The following is a 22,988-nucleotide window of genomic DNA, read 5'->3' as shown; positions in this document are numbered from 1 at the left end:
CCCTGTGTCTTTTTCTCTAAAAAACTCTCCCCGGCAGAGAGAAACTATGATGTGGGAGATAGGGAGTTGTTGGCCATCAAGTTGGCTTTCGAGGAATGGCGCCATTGGTTGGAGGGGGCCAGGCACCCTATCACCGTTTTTACCGACCATAAGAATCTGGCATACTTGGAGTCGGCCAGGCATATGAAACCGAGACAGGCCAGATGGTCTCTGTTCTTCTCCAGATTCAATTTTGTTGTTACATTCCGACCTGGGATAAAAAATGTGAAGGCTGATGCTCTCTCTCGCTGTTTTCCGGGAGGAGGAAACTCCGAGGACCCGGGTCCCATTTTGGCGGAGGGGGTAGTTGTTTCTGCTCTATATTCCGATTTGGAGGCCGAGGTCCAGGCTGCCCAGACTGAGGCACCTGCCCGTTGTCCTTCTGGGAAGTTGTTCGTGCCTCCTGAGCTACGTCACAAACTCTTTAAGGAGCATCATGATACGGTTCTTGCTGGTCACCCCGGGAGTAGAGCCACGGTAGATCTCATTGCTCGGAGATTTTGGTGGCCGGCTCTTCGTAAGTCGGTGGAGGGTTTTGTGGCTGCTTGTGAGACGTGCGCTCGCGCTAAGGTCCCTCGTTCACAGCCTTCAGGTTCCCTTCTCCCATTACCCATACCTTTCCGTCCTTGGACACACCTGTCCATGGACTTTATCACGGATCTTCCTCGTTCCTCGGGGAAGTCGGTGATCCTGGTGGTGGTGGACCGTTTTAGCAAGATGGCTCATTTCGTACCTTTCCCTGGTTTACCCAATGCTAAAACGTTGGCGCAAGCTTTTGTCGACCATATTGTTAAATTGCACGGCATTCCCTCTGATATTGTTTCCGATAGAGGCACGCAGTTTGTGTCCAGGTTCTGGAAGGCTTTCTGTTCTCGCCTGGGGGTTCGGCTGTCCTTCTCTTCTGCTTTTCACCCGCAGTCGAATGGTCAGACTGAGCGCCTCAATCAGAATCTGGAGACATATTTGCGCTGTTTTGTGGCAGAGAACCAGGAGGATTGGTGTTCATTTCTCCCTCTTGCTGAGTTTGCTCTGAACAACCGTCGTCAGGAATCTTCTGATAAGTCACCATTCTTTGGTGCATATGGATTCCATCCGCAGTTTGGGACATTCTCGGGAGGGGCTCTTTCTGGTTTACCTGAGGAGGAGAGATTTTCTTCGTCTTTGTCTACCATTTGGCAAAAGATTCAGAGTAATCTTAAAAAAATGAGTGAGAGGTATAGGCGTGTGGCTGATAAGAGACGTGTGCCTGGTCCAGACCTGAATGTGGGTGATCTAGTGTGGTTGTCTACAAGAAACATTAAACTGAAGGTTCCCTCCTGGAAATTGGGTCCCAAGTTTATTGGGCCTTATAAAATCTTGTCAGTCATCAATCCTGTTGCCTTCCGTCTTGAACTTCCACGGGTTTGGAAGATACATAATGTATTTCACAGATCTCTCTTAAAACCATATGTCCAGCCCACGGTACCCTCCTCTTTGCCTCCTCCTCCGATTTTGGTTGATGGCAATCTGGAGTTTGAGGTTTCCAGAATTGTGGACTCTCGCATTGTCCGCGGTTCTCTTCAGTACCTCGTTCATTGGAAGGGTTATGGTCCTGAGGAGAGGATGTGGGTTCCGTTGTCGGACATTAAAGCCACTCGCCTCATCAGGGCATTTCATAGGGCTCATCCTGAGAAGGTGGGTCCTGGGTGTCCGGAGTCCACCCGTAGAGGGGGGGGGGGGTACTGTCACTACCAGAGCTTTGGGACGTTCTCACAGCTCTGTTTCTCCACCCCTTTGATGATTTCACTACTAGAGCTGGGAGGAGTTCTCACTGCTCTGTTTACTTTTGGTTTCCTTCCTCCTAGCTGTTCCTCATGCGTTTGATTTCCCTCTCTTTATATCACCCCTCCTCCTATTGTAGGGCGTGGATTATAGTTCTCATTTCAGTTGTAGCTCTTGCTTTAGTATCTTCACTTGTAGCTATCAGTTCACTGGACCTGTGTTCTGCTGCAGCAAGCACTCCGGATATTGCCAGCTGTCCTTGGATCCGTCTTCTCTGCGGCTGCAACACCTTCAGCTAAGTGTACAGACATTGTTGTGTACCTGATTATTTTCTGACTGGATCTGAGGTGGCCACGGTTCCCTCCATATACTTAGTAGGGCACCGGTGGCCGTGCCCCTTCCACTATTGTAGGGGTTACAGTGGTCATCAGTCTTAGGCACGTGGGCATGCCTCGTTCCGCCATTTGGATCCGGGCATGTGCTTTAGCAGAATAGGGAGAGCTTTGAGGGTCGGACAGGGGTCACCCTTTATCCTCCCTAGTTTGGGTCCGGTCAGTAGCTCTTTTACTGTGTATACTGTTGTTGCTCACATACAGCCGTGACAAGAATGCTTAGTAGGTGATCAATTGAGGGTTAAAAAAAAATAAAAAAATTAACTCACCTTCTCCTCTTGTTCGCGTAGTTCCCGGTCTCTTCTTTACTTCTTAAAAGATGAACTACCGGCTAGGACCTGTGGTGACGTCAGATCACATGCTCCAATCACATGGTCCATCACGGTGATGGACCATGAGATTGGAGCATGTGATCTGACGTCACCAAATGTCCTTTAGCCCACAGCTCATCATTAAAAAAGTAAAGAAGAGACCAGGAACTACGCGAACAAGAGGAGAAGGTGAGTTAATTTTTTATTTTTTTTTTAACCCTCAATTGATCACCTACTATGCAGTCTGTATTCAGAATGCTATTATTTTCCCTTATAACCATGTTATAAGGGAAAATAATAACATCTACACAACACCTAACCCAAGCCCGAACTTCTGTGAAGAAGTTCGGGTTTGGGTACCAAACATGCGTGATTTTTCTCACACGAGGGCAAAACGCATTACATTGTTTTGCACTCGCGCAGAAAAATCGCGGATGTTCCCGGAACGCACCCGCACATTTTCCCACAACGCCCGTGTGAAAGAGGCCTAAGGATACTCTCGAAACACAGTCTTAATAATCCCTGTTTGTTTGTTTTTATTTGAGTGCCTGAGGATCCAAGCTTTAAAGAAAAATCCATGTTAAATTTCATTTTCCACGGGAGGTATATATCCAAGTTGTAAAACAATGCTGGATATTTGAATTTTTCCTTTCTGGACTTTAAATTCTAACAAAATATTTATTGTAACTAGACATTTGTTACCATATCTATCCATTCATAAAACACTTACACTATATTAGTCAAGCCTGTTCAGATATTGATCTCTCTATCACATGAAACAATACCACCTGGAAGGCATATATCCATAAACTGCTTATATTGCAATTGAATCCAGATGAATTTAGACTTACAAGAATTCACAGTTTTACTGGATCTGTAAATCTTCTATAATGTTAAAAACTAATTATATCTTTCTGACTTTTTAATTTATATTTTATGTTGTGTTTTCATCTTTTGAATGGTTTATAGGCTACTTTATTTTGTTAATATTTTACAGATCTGCTCAATATGATTCCCCACTTTGAAATTGGTCATGCTCCAAAATATTCTTTTTGTCTAGGCAAGCAGGAGGAAATAACAGCCATAATGTATTATCTGTGGAGTAGTACATCTTTGTTTTAAAGCTCTGGATAGATTTAGTACCTAAAATAAAAAGACCTGCTTTGACTCTAAGATGATATGAACGTGATATGTGATCAGCATGGAATTGTTTAGCTTATCTCCTGCCAGGAGGAACCAGTTCACACAAAATCACTTGCAAAGGTTGAGCAAAGAAATTACTTTTGTATTTTGTAACTTACATTTTCAATGCAGGTAAACAAAATATATATTTAACATTTTTATTGGAGGACACTTAAAAATAACCTTTCACTGGGCTTGGTTGATTAGAGGGCATCACAAATGTTTATATATGTGGTAGTTTCTTCCTCTTCTATTTATCCTTCTCAATTTGCATCTTAGCACTGTGAACAGACAGATATTGGACACTGAAGAGAAAGAAATCACACATAGCACGTTTTAGGCTACTTTCAGTTGACTCTTAGGCTGCTTTCACACAGTCGGTGTTTGGTCCGTGTTTGATTGATTTTCATCAGAATTTTCTGAGCCAAAACCAATTCCTTATCTCTGTGTAGGCTCCATTTCTGGTTTTGGCTCAAAATCACTGATGATAATAAATGATAAAACACTGACCAAATGTTACAATGAACACCTGTTACCGATAATCAGCCAGCATAAATTTGCTGCTAAACACCTGAAGAATGAGCAAAACGCTTGTTCATTAGGTAATGATCTAACTTGCAGCACATTAAATTATTGTTTTTTAGCAGCATATCTTACTGTGTGAACAACACTCTGCTGTCCAGAAACACTGAATCTGTATGAGGATTAGTGATGGCAGTAGCGACCGTTTGTCCTCATACAGTGGAGGCGTCCACTGACTGGCAGGTAGTTTTTGGGAAGGCCATAAGTTAGCAAATGCATTATGGTCACAAAACCTACAATGCATTATGGTCACAAAACCTACAAAACCCAGATTCTACAAAACCGATAGTACTCAGCAGTCATCACTGTTCTTATCAGTAGAAAAAAAGGAAGTGCTGGCACATGACATATAGACATATGGAACTGGGCTCATTGTAGTCTAATAGGTGTTTCCAAACAATTTGTTGGATAAACAATTGTGTTGGATAAAAATACTAAGGCCTCATGCACATGATCTCATGACTGTGTTTTAGGTCCCCGTCTGATACACACTTTTTGCTGAACCATGTGAGGACCCATTTATTTCTATAGACCCGCAAAAAAATGCATACAACAAATGGATATAATCTGTGTGCTACCTCCATCCGTGAAGCTGTGCTGCAAATTATAGGACATGTCCTATTCTTGTCCATTTTGCAGACAAGAATTGGCATTAGTAGAATGGGGGACGAGAAAAGTACAGAATGCACAGGGCCAGGATCCGCGGTTTGTGGACTGCAAAGCGGATGCGGTCATGTGCAGGAGACCTAATACAAACATTTTTATCCTAGCCACAGATTCAAAGAAACCTTTATTTAAAAAATATTGAAATTAGTATAGAGGCAGATAAAGCAGTTGTGTGTCATTATTAAAATTAATCTACAAAAGTCTGTTTTCATTATACTGTATTTGAAACACAATACATTTCTAATTCTGTTTAAAATGTAAATTGTAAACTGTGAACTCCAAACTGTCAAAAATCACCATGGCAACTGAGGGGTTAAATGGCTGCTATCCCCATTCTCAGACTTTAGCTCTGGTAGTCTGCTGAGTAAAACACACACATGTGAGTACATGTTGCGAGTGGTCGGGGATGTGGCCATGAGGCTGGTAAGGGTGACATAAGTGATGAAGAGACATTAGTGGATGATGATGAAGTTGATCGCACATGGGAGCCAGGTGAAGAGGGGGCATCATCATCATTAGGGGGTAAGGGATACAGCAGGCCTGTGAGACAGCCAAAGCGTGGCAACATAACGATGAGCCAACAGGGTGGCAGCAGTGGGAGATCTGGAGCCAAACGTGCCTGGGGTAAACCATCTGCTACTCAGGAGACTATCTGTCAGGAAACAATTAGCGGTGCATGGGTTAATAAAGGCAGCAGCAGACAGTCAGCATGGAGTGTTGAGTATAAAATACCATACTCGGCAGTGTGGGAATTTTTTTTATCATATCCCTGGAGGACGTTATCATACTGGTATGTAGTGATGAGTGGCAGAGGCAATATTCGAATTTGCAATATTTCGTGAATATTTTGTAGAATATTCGTCATATATTCGCAAATTCGAGAATTCGCTATTATTTTTTTTATTGCGAAAATCGGCAATGTAATATTCAAATAAAGCGCACACAATACAGGCGTGGGTCACTTTTGCTACATTTTCCAAGCTGCTAGAAGTTTCCTGAAACTGGAGAAAATGGTTTGCACGGCAGAACATTAAAAATAGCTTTATATGCAGATAGAATGCTCCAATATATTTGCGATTCCGCTAATAGGCAATTAATGATGCAATTTCACATTGTAGCAGTATTGTTGTGATATCACAGCACTATGTCTGTAGCATGTAAGTATGGAAAGCAGAACCTATCACACTACCTAACACACTGGACTGCAACAGCTACACTATATCAGTACATAACCTACACTGACTATCTCCCACTAACTATCTGTATTATATATAAGCTATCTAACTATCTCTCTAATGTAATGAGTTGAAAGCACAGAGCACAGCAATGTCACTGCTCTCTCTCTCAGAACTTTTAAAAACTGTAGAAAATGGCTGCTGGGGAGGTTCTTATATAGTAAGGGGTAGGCAACTTTCCTATTGGTTGCTTGGGATGTTGCTAAGCTCAGACAAAGACATTGCAGCCTTCTCATTGGCCCACAAGGAAGAAGCAGGAAGGGATCATGGGTTCAGATGGAAAAAAATCTAGAATATTCGAAAATACTAATATATATAACTATATTCTAAAAATTTTCAAATTCTCGAAGTGCAGATATTCGCGATTAATATACGCTATTCGAATATTCGCGCCCAACACTACTGGTATGCAGGATATGTGGGCAGAAGGTGAAACACAGTCAGGATGCTAATGTTGGCACCACAGCCCTGTGTCAACACATGGAGTATCATCATAAAGTGGCCTGGAAAAACTGGCACTAATGTAGTGGTACAGCCTGACACAGCACACGCTGCATTTCCCTGCGACCCGCACTCCTTTTCTAGCAGTCAAGTCTCTTTAACCTCAGCAGAAGGAAGCTGTGTTTCCTTCCCTTCATCTGTTGCTCCTCCTACTCCTCATCATGTGTTTCGCCAGCAATTGATCACCGAGGCGATTGCAAAGAGACAACAGTATGCATGCAGTCATCCAATGGCGCAGAAGATGAACATGCTCCTGGCAAAGTTCTTGGTACTATACTCCCTCCCTTTCCACATTGTGGACTCATGGCTTGTACCCACCCACAGTGGCGTACCAAGGGGGGGGCGGCCCGCCCCGGGTGCCACTCACAAGGGGGGTGCCATGACGGAGTCACCCCTCCATCCACTGCTGCACGCCAGGCGCCGGCTTCTGTGGAAGGATTATTGCGGCGGCGCGCAACATGACGTCACGACGCTGACGCCGCGCCGCCTTCACGGATCTTTTAAAGAAGCGGAAGGATCCATTACCAGCGGTCGGACGGAGCCTGAGGCATCATCAAAATGTGAGTAAATAATTGTGTAATTAAGGGGTGGGTGTGTGTGTAATTAAGTGGGTGTTTGTAATTAAGGGGGGGGTGTAATTAAGGGATGTGTGTGCGTAATTAAGGGAGGGGTTTGTAATTAAGGTGGGGAGGGAGGGGGTGTAATAAAGGGGGGGAGTGTGTAATTAAGGGGGGGTGTAATTAAGGGAGGGGGTGTAATTAAGGTGGGGAGGGAGGGGGTGTAATTAAGGGAGGGGGTGATGTGTAATTAAGGGAGGGGGTGTAATTGCCAAACAAAGGGTTCGCCCCAGGTGCCAAATGCTCTAGGTACGCCCCTGCCCACCCAAGGTAGAGAGACCCAAGCCATCATTACTTCTCTAAAAGTGCTGTACCAGCCCTGAACAAGTATGTTGAGCAGAAGGTGGGCCAGTCTTTCAGCCTGTCGGCATCTTCAGGCATGCACCTAGCCTTTCTGCTACCTGAGGTGAAAATTGTAACAGCGTCCCACCTCCTCCAATCCCTATACCAAATTCTCAACCTAACCGCTTACCTCCTAACATTACATATATCACTACATATATCACTACAATGGTAATATAGTGCCCCATACCTCTTACATCCAGTGATATTTCCTCTGATGTAGACTTTTTCTCTCCTCATCTTCTCCATTATGATTAGTGTTGATCACGAATATTCGAATTACAAATTTTTATCGCGGATATAGGTACTTCGAAAATTTGCAAATATTTAGAATATAGTGATATATATTCGTAATTTTGAATATTCAAGATTTTATTCTTATTGCAAATTTTCGTAATGCAAATTTTTATCGCAAATTTTTCAATTGCCGAGTAAAAACATGATTCCTCCCTGCTTCTTGCTTGTGGTCCAATGACTCATTGGCCCACAAGCAAGAAGCAGGGAGAAATCATGACTTTAAATTGGGAAAATGATGAATATTCAAAAAAACTAATATATAGCACTATATCGAATATATTTGTTTTTTCGAATATTCGTAATATTCTAAAACAAGAATATACAGCAATATATATCGAATATTCGGAAAAAATAACTAATATAGAGCAATTTAGCTAATATAGTGCTATAATCTTCTTTGTCTAATAGTTGTAATTTTTTTCTCATCTGAAGTTCAGATTGAAAAAAAAATTTCAACTATTGAAAAAAAAAGATTATAGCACTATATTCGCTAAATTGGTCTATATTCGTTTTTTTTCAGAGTATTCGTTATATTGCTTTATATTCTTGTTTTAGAATATTCCGAATATTCGAAAAAAAACGAGTATATTCATTTTTTTCAAATATTCGTAATATTCTAAAACAGGAATATTTAGCAATATAGTGAATATTCGGAAAAAAAAATAATATAGAGCAATTTAGCTAATATAGTGCTATAATATTGTTTGTCTAATAATTGTAATTTTTTTCTCATGTGAAGTTCAGATTGGAAAAAATTTCAACTATTGAAAAAAAAGATTATAGCACTATATTAGCTAAATTCCTGTACATTGTTTTTTTTTTTTTATATTCGCTGTATTGCTATATATTCTTGTTTTAGAGTATTACGAATATTCGAAAAAACTAATATATTCGATATAGTGCTATGACTCATTGGCCCACAAGCAAGAAGCAGGGAGGAATCATGTTTTTGCTCGGCAATTGAAAAATTTGCGCTAAAAATTTGCATATTACGCTATCATTACCTTGTCGATTTTTCGAGTAAAAAAACCATAGAATATAACAAATATTCGAATTCGCGAATATTCGCCGAATATTCTACAAAATATTCGCAAAATATTGCGAATTCGAATATGCCCCCTTCTGCTCATCACTAATTATGATGAGACCACTATAATGATTATTCATCCATCTGTCGCCTCTGCAGTTTGACAAAGAGACATCTTTGTTTCCTACTTTTCTATCATCCTTCCACCTACTGGACAAATCATCCTACCACCTCCAATACTGTGCCTGCTATGCTCCCCAATATTATACTGCAGAAATAGATAAATCCCTGATAATACTAGTACCATGCAGATAGTGCCCTTCAATAATTATTGGCACACAGTGTCCTAAATTAACTGCGCTCAGCAAATAGTGTCCCTGACACTAATTGTGTTGTAAACATAATGTCCCCCCAAAAATAATTGAGCTAAGCTGATACTGTGCCAGGGTGCCACCACAGTAATACTGCTCCCAAAAGTCACACCAATAGTGATAATTCTCTGCCAGAGAGCACTTAGAGTGTAGTAATAGTGCCCCTACAGTGCCCCCAACATGTTCCCACTGTGCCCCAGACGTAATAATGCTCCCATAGTGCCCATACAATTAATTATGTTCCCTATAGTCCCCTAGTAGTAATAATTCTCCTTATATTGTGTGCCAGTGCAAAAAAAATGCCACCTATAATGTGCACTAGTACAAAAATGCCCGCAAAATGCCCCCATAATGCTCCTCTCCCCCCTTCCCCATAGTGCTCCTCTAATTTGCCAGTATAAGATACCCCTATATAGTACCCCCATTAAATGCCCCCATAGTGCTTCTCTCACCCCTTCCCCATAGTGCCCCCATAATGTTCCAGTATAAAATGATTCTATGTAGTGCTACCAGTAAATGTCCCTATAGTGCTCCTCTTTCCCCCTTCTCATAATGCCCTGTAATGAGTCCCAGTATAAAATGCCCCTATACAGATCCCCTAGTAGATGCCCTAATAGTGCCCCATAATGTGCCGGTATAAAATGCCCCTACTTAGTGCCTCCAGTAGATGCCCCCATAGTGCTCCCCAATTCTCTGCCTCCTCATCCTCTACATTGTCACTGTACACCCAGTTCAGAGTGGTCCTCCAGCATTCCACCTATGCAAAGCACTGCACTGTCATGTGATTCTGCACCTGGTCAGCCTGGGCAAATAGAGTAACACTGGAGAGGAACTGCTCCACATCATCAACCAAGAAATTGAATCCTGGCTTTCTTCTCGTCAACTGGAGATAGGAACCATGGTCACCAATAATGGGAATAACACTCTGACTGCACTATGTTAGGGAGGTATGACTCTGCCTGGTGCACGACTTCAATCTGGTTGTTACGTGGTTCCTGAAGTCTTCCACCCAACTACAAGACATCTTGAAAATGTCAATGAAACTGTGCATGCACTTCAGCCACTCTTACCAAGAAAAACATGCCCTCCATGAGCTGCAAAGGTCCATTGGAACTCTACCCTCCACATGTTGGACCGACTGTATGAGCAGAGGAAATCCGTGACTGATTTTTTGATGATGCAGATGGACAAGAATACTCCCTGGTGTGACTTTGACATTAGATAGTGACAGCTCATGCATGACACATGCCATTTTCACAGGACCTTTATTTGTTAGTCACCAGACTACAGGCTGAATGTTGTTCAAATCCTGTAGGGGATGCTGATAAATATGACTGGTGAGGTCATGGAAGACATGGCACCTACATCTCATGGCCACCTGAGCCCTGTGGAGGCTGAACTGGCACAGGAGGAGGAGGATGAAGAGGAGGACATAAATCTATACAAAACTAGGTGTTTTATTGCCCATGCGACATGAGAGGAGCAGGAGGAGATAGAGGGTGATGAAGACGACGCAGATTATCCAAACAGACCATGACAGTATGCAGTGGAGATGCCACCATCTTGTGTTGTTACTGCCTCTGCTGTTGCCCCTTGCTTTCTCCACTCCAGTATTGTTAATCTTCATCCTGTTGCCACCCTCCCCACTCTGTTATAGGATCCGTTTTGTAATTCTTGATGCTGTTGCCACCCTCACCAGTCTATTACAGGGTTAAGTCCACGCTGATAAATTAGACCTGACACTAAAATTGACCTGTAAGGTGGAGTTTTCACTTCTGTTGTTTGGTCAGTTATTTCCATCACTTATTGTTAGGCAGTTCAGGAGCCAAGTCTACTCTCGGATTAGGTATCATGAATAGATCTTCACCTGTTCTGTGGGTTTGACCCGCACCTACTTTGGGCTAACAACAACTGACCAAATCAGTGAAGTGTGAACTATGCATAATAGGGATCCACAGTCATTCTACATCTAACAAAAGGAATTCATACACAATCACATGTGTTTGTATTTAGTGTTGAGCGCAAATAGGTCATCTGGCGCAGCACCCCATCACTCTCCTTCATGGTCAAATAGCCCTTACTTTCAAAGTTTTCCCAATTTCTCGGCTGACTGACTGACCTTCATTTCTTAAAGTAATGATGGCCACTTGTTTTTCTTTACTTAGCTGCTTTTTTCTTGCCATATTACAAATTCTAAAAGTCTATTCAGTAGGACTATCAGCTGTGTATCCACCTGACTTCTCCTCAACGCAACTGATGGTCCCAACCCCATTTATAAGGCAAGAAATCCCACTTATTAAACCTGACAGGGCACACCTATGAAGTGAAAACCATTTCAGGGGACTACCTCTTGAAGCTCATCAAGAGAATGCCAAGAGTGTGCAAAGCAGTAATCAAAGCAAAAGGTGGCTACTTTGAAGAACCTAGAATATGAATATTTTCAGTTTCACACTTGTTTGTTATGTATATAATTCCACATGTGTTAATTCATAGTTTTGATGCCTTCAGTGTGAATCTACAATTTTCATAGTCATGAAAATAAAGAAAACTCTTTGAATGAGAAGGTGTGTCCAAACTTTTGGTCTGTACTGTATAAATGAAGACACTCCCCAGCAGCCATTTTGTGGAGTTTGATGTGAGAGAGAGAGGAGCTTGATTCTAGTGCTGTGCTTTGATATAATTTTAAATTGAATATAAATATTCTTGATAGTGTTAGATAATATTTAGTGAATAGTGTAGTTGAAAAGCTGATAGGGTCCAGTGCAGGGTGTAGTGTAGGTTATAGAGATAGTTAGCTAAAATATATAATCTATATAGTTAGTGTTAGGGCAGAGTGTAGCAGATAGGGTCCAGTGACGGGTGTAGTGTAGGTTATAGAGTTAGTTAGCTGAAATATATAATACAGATAGTGCTAGATAGTGTAGGTTAGTTAGGGAATAATTTAGCTTAGCTGATAGGGTCCAGTCTAGGTTATAGAGTTAGTTAGCTTAAATATATAATCCACATACTTAGTGGGAGTTAGGTAATAGTTTAGCTGATAGTTTCTAGGGCAGGATGTACTTTATGTTAGATAGGGATATAGTATAGTGTAGGGCATAGCTGTCTGTTTCGTCAAAGTTTTTTTTTTTTAGTGTCCAGTTTGTGTATTGAATGTGATTAGTGTTTTCGCCTTTTGTTAGTTAAAAAAAAATAGTCTCAGTGTTTTAGGCTTTAGTTAGTGTCTGCATCTTTTGTGTGTGAAAAAAAAAAGAAAAAAAAAAGAAAAAAAAAGTTTTAGAGTCTTAGTTTTTTAGTATACAGTTTGTATAGTAATTAGTGTTTTCATATTTTGTTAGTGAATAAAAAGTCTTTTAGTCTCAGTGTTTTAGTCTTTAGTTAGTGTCTGCGTCTCTTGTGTTTAAAAAGAAAACAAGTTTTATAGTCTTAGTTTTTTAGTCTTCAGTTTTTGTATTAATTAGTGTTTTCATCTTTTGTTAGTGATGAAAAAAACTAAAAAAGCACATTGAACACATTTTATAAGTGGTCAGAAACTTGTAAATAACTCATGAAAGAATAAAGTTACGTTAAACCAACCATTGTTTTTCGTGTGAAAAATTAATAATAAGTTTGATGTGCCACATGACCCTCTTCCTATTGAAAAAACAAAAGTTGGATTCAAAATGTCCGACTTCAAAATGGCCGCCATGGTCACCACCCATCTTGAAAAGTTTCCTCCCTCACATATACTAATGTGCCACAAACAGGAAGGTAATATCACCAACCATTCCCATTTTATTAATGTGTATCCATATAAATGGCCCACCCTGTATATAATAATATAAACCCACATATTCATAATGAGTGCACATGGGCATGCAGGCAGCCATAGTCATGGTAGAGGAGTTGGTTCCAGTGCTGGAACACTGCCAGCATGGGGCCGCTCCTCTACCCAGGGAGGGGCGGGCAAATGATTGCGTGGCAGCCGCCCTATTTCATCGCAGAACGCCGAGGTAGTGGTGTCATTCGTGACCCAGACCAGTGGCACGGAGTCCTCCCCCCTGGCTCTGAGCAGCAGCAGCTCGCTGCCTCCTGCAGGACCAGCCCCCAGCCCCCAAGAATCGTCCCTTATGCTGTTTGACAGCGACAGTGAAAGGGACATCTTGGGGGAGGTAATGCAGGAGAGTGGGCTAGAGCTTGGTCCGGATAGTCAGGACTTTTTGGAAGGGATGGAGGAGGAGGAGGAGGGGGTACCCCCCGTCAGTACCCCAGTGACATCCCTTCCAACTGGTGCAGGGGGTTTCAGCCACAGAACCCCCGCACCTAGTCAAACCTAGGCATCAGCGAGGGGACAGCGGAGCCAGGTCAGGGGCTCCACGTCTGCTGTTCCCCTCAGTCCACCACAGGTTGGCCTTGAGTCTGACATATCAGGGGGCGAAGAGGAGGGTGACCCAGAATGGGTGCCACCTCCCTTGTCAGGTGACAGCAGCAATGATGAGGAAGGTAGGCACCCGAGGGAAATGGTGCACTAGGTCACCAGTGAGCCCAGTATCAGGGTCTCCACTGGTAATGGCAGCAGGAGGAGGCAGAAGCATCAGCCAGCTCCACCTATGCATACTGAGCACAAACAGGCGAAAGTCAGCACCACCCCATCTGACAGGAGGTCGGTGTGTAAGTCGCTTGTTTGGGCTTACTTTACCTTGGCAGCAGACGATGTGACAATTGCCATCTGTCAGCTCTGCCATGCCAGGGGGAGGAGAGGGAGGTCTTTTGCGCGGCTGGGTACTACTGCCCTTACCCAGCACATGAGAGTAAACCACTGGTGGGAGTGGGAACAGATGAAGGGTGGTCATAGCAGCAGCACCACCAGCAGTGCGCAGGGGACAGCAGCTCTTGCCACTGTACAGCAGCCACCCCAACCCCTTCCAACAATTCATACCTACTCCCCCGCTACCTCTCCTAGAGGTACTGGTAATGGCAGCCAGACCTCTGCCTCCACTGCACCCTCCTCTCGCACCTCCACTGCCATCCTGCGCCAGCCATCTTTTGCCGACGAATTTGAACGCACCACGCCTTTTGCCCCCGGTGACCGACACTTGCGATCACTCAATGGGCTCCTGCCAAGGGTTATCACCCAACATCTGCTGCCCTTCAATCTTGTGGACAGCAATCCTTTCTGGCAGATGTTGGAGCAGGCCCAACCATGATGGCGTGTCCCTAGCCGCCATTTCTTTGCCAGGACCGGCATCCCTGCCCTACACCAGCACATTGTGCAGAATGTATCACTGTTGCTGGATCATGCTGTCAGTGATAGGGTGCATTTGACAATGGATGCGTGGACCAGAAGACATGGGCAGGGACAATACATCAGTTTTACTGCCCATTGGGTGTCCCTCCGAGGCGCCGGGGAGGGATCATCACATGTGGCAGCATCTGAGTTTGTGGTGCTGCCCCGGGGTGTCCAGGGGAGAACTGCTGCTCTCACTTAAGCCACTGTCTCCACCGCTGCTGAGCCCCCCAGCAAACGTCCCTGTATCTACGCAAGTGTAGGGCACGTCTGCTGCCAGACCGCGCTCCAGCTTGTGAGCTTAGGGGAATGGAGACACTCTGGACCTCATGTTCTGGCCACACTACAGGTCCAGAAGTGGCTGACACCCTGAAGGTTAGAGGCAGGTATGGTTGTCTGTGACAACGGAAGCAGCATCCCGGCTGCCCTCCATGCTGGCAGTCTCACTCACTGCCCTGCATGGCACATTTCCTCAACCTTGTGGTACTGAACTTCCTCCGCACATACACATGGTTGAGTGACATTGTGCAAAGGTTACGTAGTATTGCCAGCCACTTCCGATGTTCCCCAACTGCCACTGCTTCATTGTCCAAACTGCAGCATGACAACAGCCTGCCACCTCACAGGCTGATTGTGGACAGTGTGACGCGGTGGAACTCCACCCTCCACATGCTGTAGAGGTTGTGGGAGCAGCGACGGGCGGTCAAGGAATACCTGCTGGACCAAGGCACTTCTGGGCCATCACACCCACTCCCCTACATCACCAATGCGGAGTTGGGGCAGATCCACCAGGTCTGCCACGTGTTGGCCACATTCGAGCAGGCAACAAAGAAGGCCAGCGGGGAGCATGTTGGCCTCAATGACATGCTTCTCATAGTGTTCCTGCTGGACAGGACAGTAGATCGCCTGCTCGAGGCTGGGGAGAGTGCCTTGGTGGAGCAAAATGAGGCAACACTGCTCCACCAAGCCAAGGCCCAGGACAAGGAGGAGGAAGAATTTGTTGAGGATTTTGCTGATATCCAGTAATCTGAACCTGGTCAGGAGGGAGAGCCGTTGCTGGGGGAACCGCTAGTCTAGGGGTGGGGCGGATCCCACAGGGAGCAGCACAGCAGCAGCAGGTGGAGGACGAAGAAGTCATGGTCCCGGGCAGCCAAGAAGAGTCACAGCAGGCTGTCCTCTTCCCCATGGCTGCTCACATGCTGCGATGCCAGATTAGGAAAATTAAGGAGAGGGATGATTCTTGGTTGGCAACCCTTTTAGACCCCAGCCAGGGGCGTAGTTATAGGGGGTGCCGAGGTAGCAGTCGCTACCGGGCCCAGGAGCCTGAGGGGCCCCAAAGACCCTTGTACCACATGAGAAGACACCTGTTTTATAGAAGGTGCATGTTGGTCAAGTTACACCTCTGGCTGGAGGGAAGGTGTTAGGTCAAGAATTTGGCATGGTGGGGGGTGCAGTTTAAATTTTTGCCTCAGGCAGCAGGAAGGCAATGTGCTTCCCTGCCTCTGGCCACAAAGCAATGATGGAAGGGGTGCCCAAGCTGAACTCTTACACCAGGGCCCATGAACCTTTAGCTACGCCCCTGACCCCAGCTGCAAGGGGAAACTGGAGCAGTTTATCCCAGCCAGCCGGAGGGATGCCCACAGGCAAAACCTGCAGGCCTGTCTGATTCTCCAGCTGGATCAGGCAAACCCTCAGCCTCACGCTCCAGTTGTTGCCGCCCATCTCACCCAGCAGGTGGCTGGCTCCAGCAGCTCCAGCCGAGCAGGTGATCTCATGGGTGAGATGAGGTTGTTTTACCAGTCTGCATGACCCAGTAGTAGAAGCAGCAGCAGCAGTCACCACCAGCGGCTGGCCCTCATTATGGCAGACTACATGGGGTCCATTAGTGCTTCCGACAGCATGAGCACCGACGACTACATGAAGTACTGGGTTGCCAAGCTGGACACCTGCCATGAGCTCGCTCAGTATGCACTGGAACTACTGTCTTGCCCTTCCTCCAGCGTACTGTCTGAGCGGACATTCAGTGCGGCAGGTGGGGTGGTCACCGACAAGCGGATCGGCGGTGACTTCTTGGCCCCTGCAGTCGGTTCAGGGCGCTGAAGGGTCCCTTGTCAATCCCTCTCCTTGTCTCTCCCTCGAAAACTACGTTGTTTTTTATTCTTTTTATCGCAACTTCGATAATTCGCGAATATTACGAATATACTGCTATATATTCGTTCTATCGAATATTCGTCATTTTTTACATCTGACCAAATGATTCCTCCCTGCTTAAAATGCTTGTGGTCAATGAGTCAGGCATACTCCTCCCCACAAGCGTCCCCATCACCATGGGAACGCCTGGTGGTTAGAATATACCATCGGATCTGAGTTAGATCGTGCCGCACCTGAGGGCTTAATTGTGCAGACCACAGCACCCTGTCAGAGGTCGGGTGCCGCCGGGCAGCAGTGCGCCCCCCTACTATTAAAATCATTCATGGGCAGTGCGCCCTAACCCCCCCTCACCAGTATTACAATCATTGGTGCCGGTGCGGATCCCCCCCCCTCCGTATTAAACATCATTGCTGGCAGTGCGCTGACAATCCCTCCCCCCCAGGATTAATCATTGCTGGCAGTGCGCCCTCAATCCCCCTCCCTCCCCAGTATTAATCATTGCTGGCAGTGCGCCCCCCCCTCATCATTGGTGGCAGCGTCAGTTCCGATCGGAGTCCCAGCAGTGTAATGCTGGGTCTCCGATCAGTTACCATGGCAACCAGGACGCTACTGAAGTCCTGGCTGCCATGGTCAGTTACCTGCGCTGGGGCCACCGGGTGCTCCTTCTTCTCACTGCAAAATCGCTATATTTCCCTTATGGTGTTAGGATGTGGTGTTTTATTCAATAACTCAAACAAATGTCCAATAGGACTAACTTACACCTATTATCCTACACCTCCTAGATCCTAAAACATAACCTTTAATAGTTGATCTTTAATATCATCTATAATAATTTATTAAAATGATCAGCGGTCACTCAGTCTTATATTATACTAGTACTAGCCTCCTGCCTATGATATCTATCTGGAGTGAGACTAATTGGCTTAACTGGCTGCGCGCTGCCAGTATTGGTATAAGAACAATGTGATATGTCTTCCTATATAAATAGGCTAGGTGACCTCACTGCTTAAAAACTAAATGTCCACGCTGCCCCCCGACATGTTTCGCCGTGCTCCGGCGTCTTCAGGGGTTTGGGCAGAGTGTGCCCAGAGTGTGCCCAAACCCCTGAAGACGCCGGAGCATGGCGAAACATGTCGGGGGGCAGCGTGGACATTTAGTTTTTAAGCAGTGAGGTCACCTAGCCTATTTATATAGGAAGACATATCACATTGTGCTTATACCAATACTGGCAGCGTGCAGCCAGTTAAGCCAATTAGTCTCACTCCAGATAGATATCATAGGCAGGAGGCTAGTACTAGTATAATATAAGACTGAGTGACCGCTGATCATTTTAATAAATTATTATAGATGATATTAAAGATCAACTATTAAAGGTTATGTTTTAGGATCTAGGAGGTGTAGGATAATAGGTGTAAGTTAGTCCTATTGGACATTTGTTTGACTCCTTCTTCTCAAACTCACAGGTCTGTGTGGCGCATTGCTATAAGCATACACCAAACAGACCTGTGAGTTTGAGAAGAAGGAGCGGCGGCCGCAGCGCAGGTAAGTACAATGCTGACTAACTGACCATGGCAGCCAGGACTTCAGTAGCATCCTGGTTGCCATGGTAACCGATCGTAGCCCCAGCATTACACTTCTGGGACTCCGATCGGAACTGCCACTGCCACCAATGATGGGAAGGGGGGCGCACTGCCAGCAATGATTAATACTGGGGAGGGAGGGGGGATTGAGGGCGCACTGCCAGCAATGATTAATATTGAGGAGGGAGGGAGGGGGGATTGAGGGCGCACAGCCAGCAATGATTAATATTGGGGAGGGAGGGGGGATTGAGGGCGCACCGGCAGTAAAGATTAATATTGGGGAGGGAGGGGGGATTGAGGGCGCACAGCCAGCAATGATTAATATTGGGGAGGGAGGGGGGATTGAGGGCGCACTGCCAGCAATGATTAATACTGGGGAGGGAGGGGGGATTGAGGGCACAATGCCAGCAATGATTAATACTGGGGAGGGAGGGTGGATTGAGGGCGCACTGCCAGCAATGATTAATACTGGGGGGGAGGGGGGATTGAGGGCACACTGCCAGCAATGATTAATACTGGGGAGGGAGGGGATATTGAGGGCGCACTGCCAGCAATGATTAATACTGGGGAGGGAGGGGGGATTGAGGGCCCACTGCCAGCAATGATTAATACTGGGGAGGGGGGGGGATTGTCAGCGCACTGCCAGCTATGATGTTTAATACGGAGGGGGGGGGGATCCGCACTGGCCACCAATGATTGTAATACTGGTGAGGGGGGGGGGTTAGGGCGCACTGCCCATGAATGATTTTAATAGTGGGGGGGCGCACTGCTGCCGGGCGGCACCCGACCTCTGACAGGGTGCTGTGATCCGCACAATTAACCCCTCAGGTGCCGCACCTGAGGGGTTAATTGTGTGGATCACAGTGCCCTGTCAGAGGTCAGGTGCCGCCAGGCAGCAGGGGGCCAGTATATATGCGCCTGTTGGTATACTCTCACTTCAAATGTCCCCATCACCATGGGAACGCCTTTGTGTTAGAATATACCATCGGATTTGAGTTTTCACGATCTAACTCAGATCCGATGGCATATTTTAACCACCAGGAGTTCCCATGGTGACGGGGGCGCTTGTGGGGAGGAGTTTGCCAAAGGGGTTTAACTGTTCTGTTTGGAGATGAAAAAAAAGACGAATATTCAAAAAAATGTCAAAACGAATATATTCGCTATAGTGCTATATATTAGTTTTTTAGAATATTCATCTTTTTTCAACATCTAAAGTCATGATTCCTCCCTGCTTCTTGCTTGTGGGCTAATGACTCATTGACTAATGGGGAAGGGAAAAGGGAAGAAAGGGAAAGATGTTCATGTTACCTTGAATTCAACATTAAGGCCTCTGGGTTTGAGAGTCTGTAACTCAAAAATCCAGTATAGCTCTCTTCTTTTTAAACGCATAATCCTATCTCCACCCCTTCTGGACAAAGGTACTTGTTCTAATATTCTATATTTTAAATCACGCTCAGTGTGTCCTGCATCTTAAAAATGTTTGGACACGGGTAAGTCCAACTTCTGTTTCCTAATCGTGTACCTGTGCTGGTTTAGGCGTGTTTTGACGTCCCAAGTGGTTTCCCCAACGTACCACAGATTACACGGACATTATAGCAAATAAATTACAAATGCAGAAACACACTTCAAGTACTGTTGAATTCTAATTATTTTGCCCGAGGCAGGATTTAGAAAGGATTCACCCCGTATCATGTAGGGGCAATTAACACAATTGTAGCACGGATAACAGTCCTTATGAGTCGAGCCACTATACGTGCTGCAACTTACTCTAGAGGACCCTACCTCTGACTTAACTAGTCACCTAAATTCCGGAAGTAGCAAAGTGGAGGAGACCTGAACTCATCTATATTGTCAAAACAACTGGTCAGAACTTGCCAGTGTTTCCTGACAATAGATGAGACCTGTGGACTATTGACACTATAATCAGTGATAAATAGAATCCTGGGCGGAGCAGTTTTGGGTATCTTTGGCCCTTTATTCATCACTCTTTTTTTAGTTTTGCATATACTGTCAGATATCAAACTCTTAGGATATCCTCTAGAGCGAAATTTTGTTGCCATTTCAGCTACTCTCTAGTAGGACCGGCTTCTACTATCCTAGCAACTCACAACATTGACTAAGAGGAAGAGACCTAATCATAGGTCGTGGATGATGACTTTCATACCTCAAAAGTGTATTCCTATCTGTAGGTTTCACATATAGGTCAGTGACACACTCATGCCCACATATGGAAACCTCTGTATCAAGAAATAGTAGTTTTTCTTTAGAATGTATCAAGGTAAACTTGACACTTGGATCAATCTCATTGAGAAACGAGTGAAACGCCATGAGGTCCCCTGTGGCGCCCACCCATACCAAAAAAAGTCATCTATGTAGAGCCACCCCCCCCCAGCACATGGCTGAAGTGGCGGCACCCATAGACGAATGACTCCTCCAGATGTGTCATGTATATATTTGCATAAGTGGGCGCAACATTCGACCCCATAGCGGTCCACCTCAACTGGACATAGTAGTCATCTTGAAATCAAAAATAGTTCCTGGTTAGGATAAATTTCAAAAGTGTGACCAAAAATTCCTTGCACTCCTCTGTATAATCAGTAGATTGTAAGCACTGATGGACGGCCTGGAGACCCAACTCATGCTCAATCGACGTGTATAGACTACACACATCAAAGGATGCCAAAATGGCATCCCCAGGTACCTTCAAATCCTTAATTTTGGATAAGAAATCTCTAGTGTTCCTGATATAGGACCTAGGGGACACAGCAAATGGCTGCAAGATCCTATCCAGGAAGATAGCTACATTGCAGAATAAAATGCCCCTACCGGACACAATTGGACGACCGGGAGGGGCCACCAGGTTTTTATGTATTTTAGGGAGGGTATATAATATAGGCGTAGTTGGTTTTTCACAGAATAAATAGGTGAACAATTTTTCATCTATAATACGGCTTCTCTGGCTTGAATCAATAGGTCTCCAAGTTCCCTCAACAGTCCAAACTTTGGATCCTGTTGGACTTTCTGGTATACCTTCCCATCCGCAAGCTGTAACTAGAGATGGCCCGAATAGTTCGCCGGCGAATAAATCCCGGCGAACATAGCTTGTTCGTGTTCGCCGCGGCGGGCGAACATGTGCGATGTTCGGTTCGCCCCCTATACATCATCATTGAGTAAACTTTGACCCTGTAACTCACAGTCAGCAGACGCATTCCAGCCAATCAGCAGCAGACCCTCCCTCCCAGACCCTCCCACCTCCCGGACAGCATCCATTTTAGATTCATTCGGAATCTGCATTCTCAGTGAGAGGAGGGAGAGTGCTGCTGCTGCTGATTCAATAGGGAAAGCGTTAGCTAGGGCAGTGTTCTGTGTCCACAGACTCATCTGCTGTAAGGACTGGTACATCAGGGCTGGTACATCAGTCTGCTTTTTTTATTTCATATATATATATATATATATATATATATTGCAGTTGCCTGCCCGTGTGTGAGAGGCTGCAGGCTCAGTCACAGACAGTACTGTGTGCACACCATTCATACAAGGTGTGACAGAAAATACCTTGCAGATAAAAAAAATATATATTTAATCTTTTTCTGTGATCTAATCACAGTTGCAAGCCAGTGTGTGTCAGGCCCACACAGACTGTATTGTGGCCACTGGCTAGTGGCTAGGCCTCCACCCATACCGTTACAGGGTGTAACTCACTCACAAATACCTTGCAGATAAAAATAAATTCTATTTAATATTTTTCTGTGATATAATCACAGTTGCAAGCCCGTGTGTGTCAGGCCCACACAGACTGTATTGTGTCCGCTGGCTAGGCCACAACTTATACCGTTACAGGGTGTCACTCACTCAAATACCTTTCAGATAAAAAAAAATTCTATTCAATATTTTTCTGTGATCTAATCCCATTTGCAAGCCCGTGTGTGTCAGGCCCACACAGACTGTATTGTGGCCACTGGCCACTGGCTAGACTTCCACTTATACTGTTACAGGGTGTCATTCACTCACAAATACCTTGCAGATAAATAAAAATTCTATTTAATATTTTTCTGTGATCTAATCCCATTTGCAAGCCCGTGTGTGTCAGGCCCACACAGACTGTATTGTGTCCGCTGGCTAGGCCACAACTTATACCGTTACAGGGTGTCACTCACTCAAATACCTTTCAGATAAAAAAAAATTCTATTCAATATTTTTCTGTGATCTAATCCCATTTGCAAGCCCGTGTGTGTCAGGCCCACACAGACTGTATTGTGGCCACTGGCTAGTGGCTAGACTTCCACTTATACCGTTACAGGGTGTCACTCACTCACAAATACCTCGCAGATCAAAAAAAATTCTATTTAATATTTTTCTGTGATATAATCCCATTTGCAAGCCCGTGTGTGTCAGGCCCACACAGACTGTATTGTGGCCGCTGGCTAGTGGCTAGACTTCCACTTATACTGTAACAGGGTGTCATTCACTCACAAATACCTCGCAGATAAAAAAAAATTCTATTTATTATTTTTCTGTGATATAATCCCATTTGCAAGCCCGTGTGTGTCAGGCCCACACAGACTGTATTGTGGGCACTGGCTAGTGGCTAGACCTCCCCTTATACCGTTACAGGGTGTCACTCACTCACAAATACCTCACAGATAAAAAGAAAATATATTTAATATTGTT

Source organism: Bufo bufo, chromosome 3 (genome assembly GCF_905171765.1).
Source record: "Bufo bufo chromosome 3, aBufBuf1.1, whole genome shotgun sequence".
NCBI lineage: Eukaryota > Metazoa > Chordata > Amphibia > Anura > Bufonidae > Bufo > Bufo bufo.
This window is presented reverse-complemented; position numbering follows the sequence as displayed.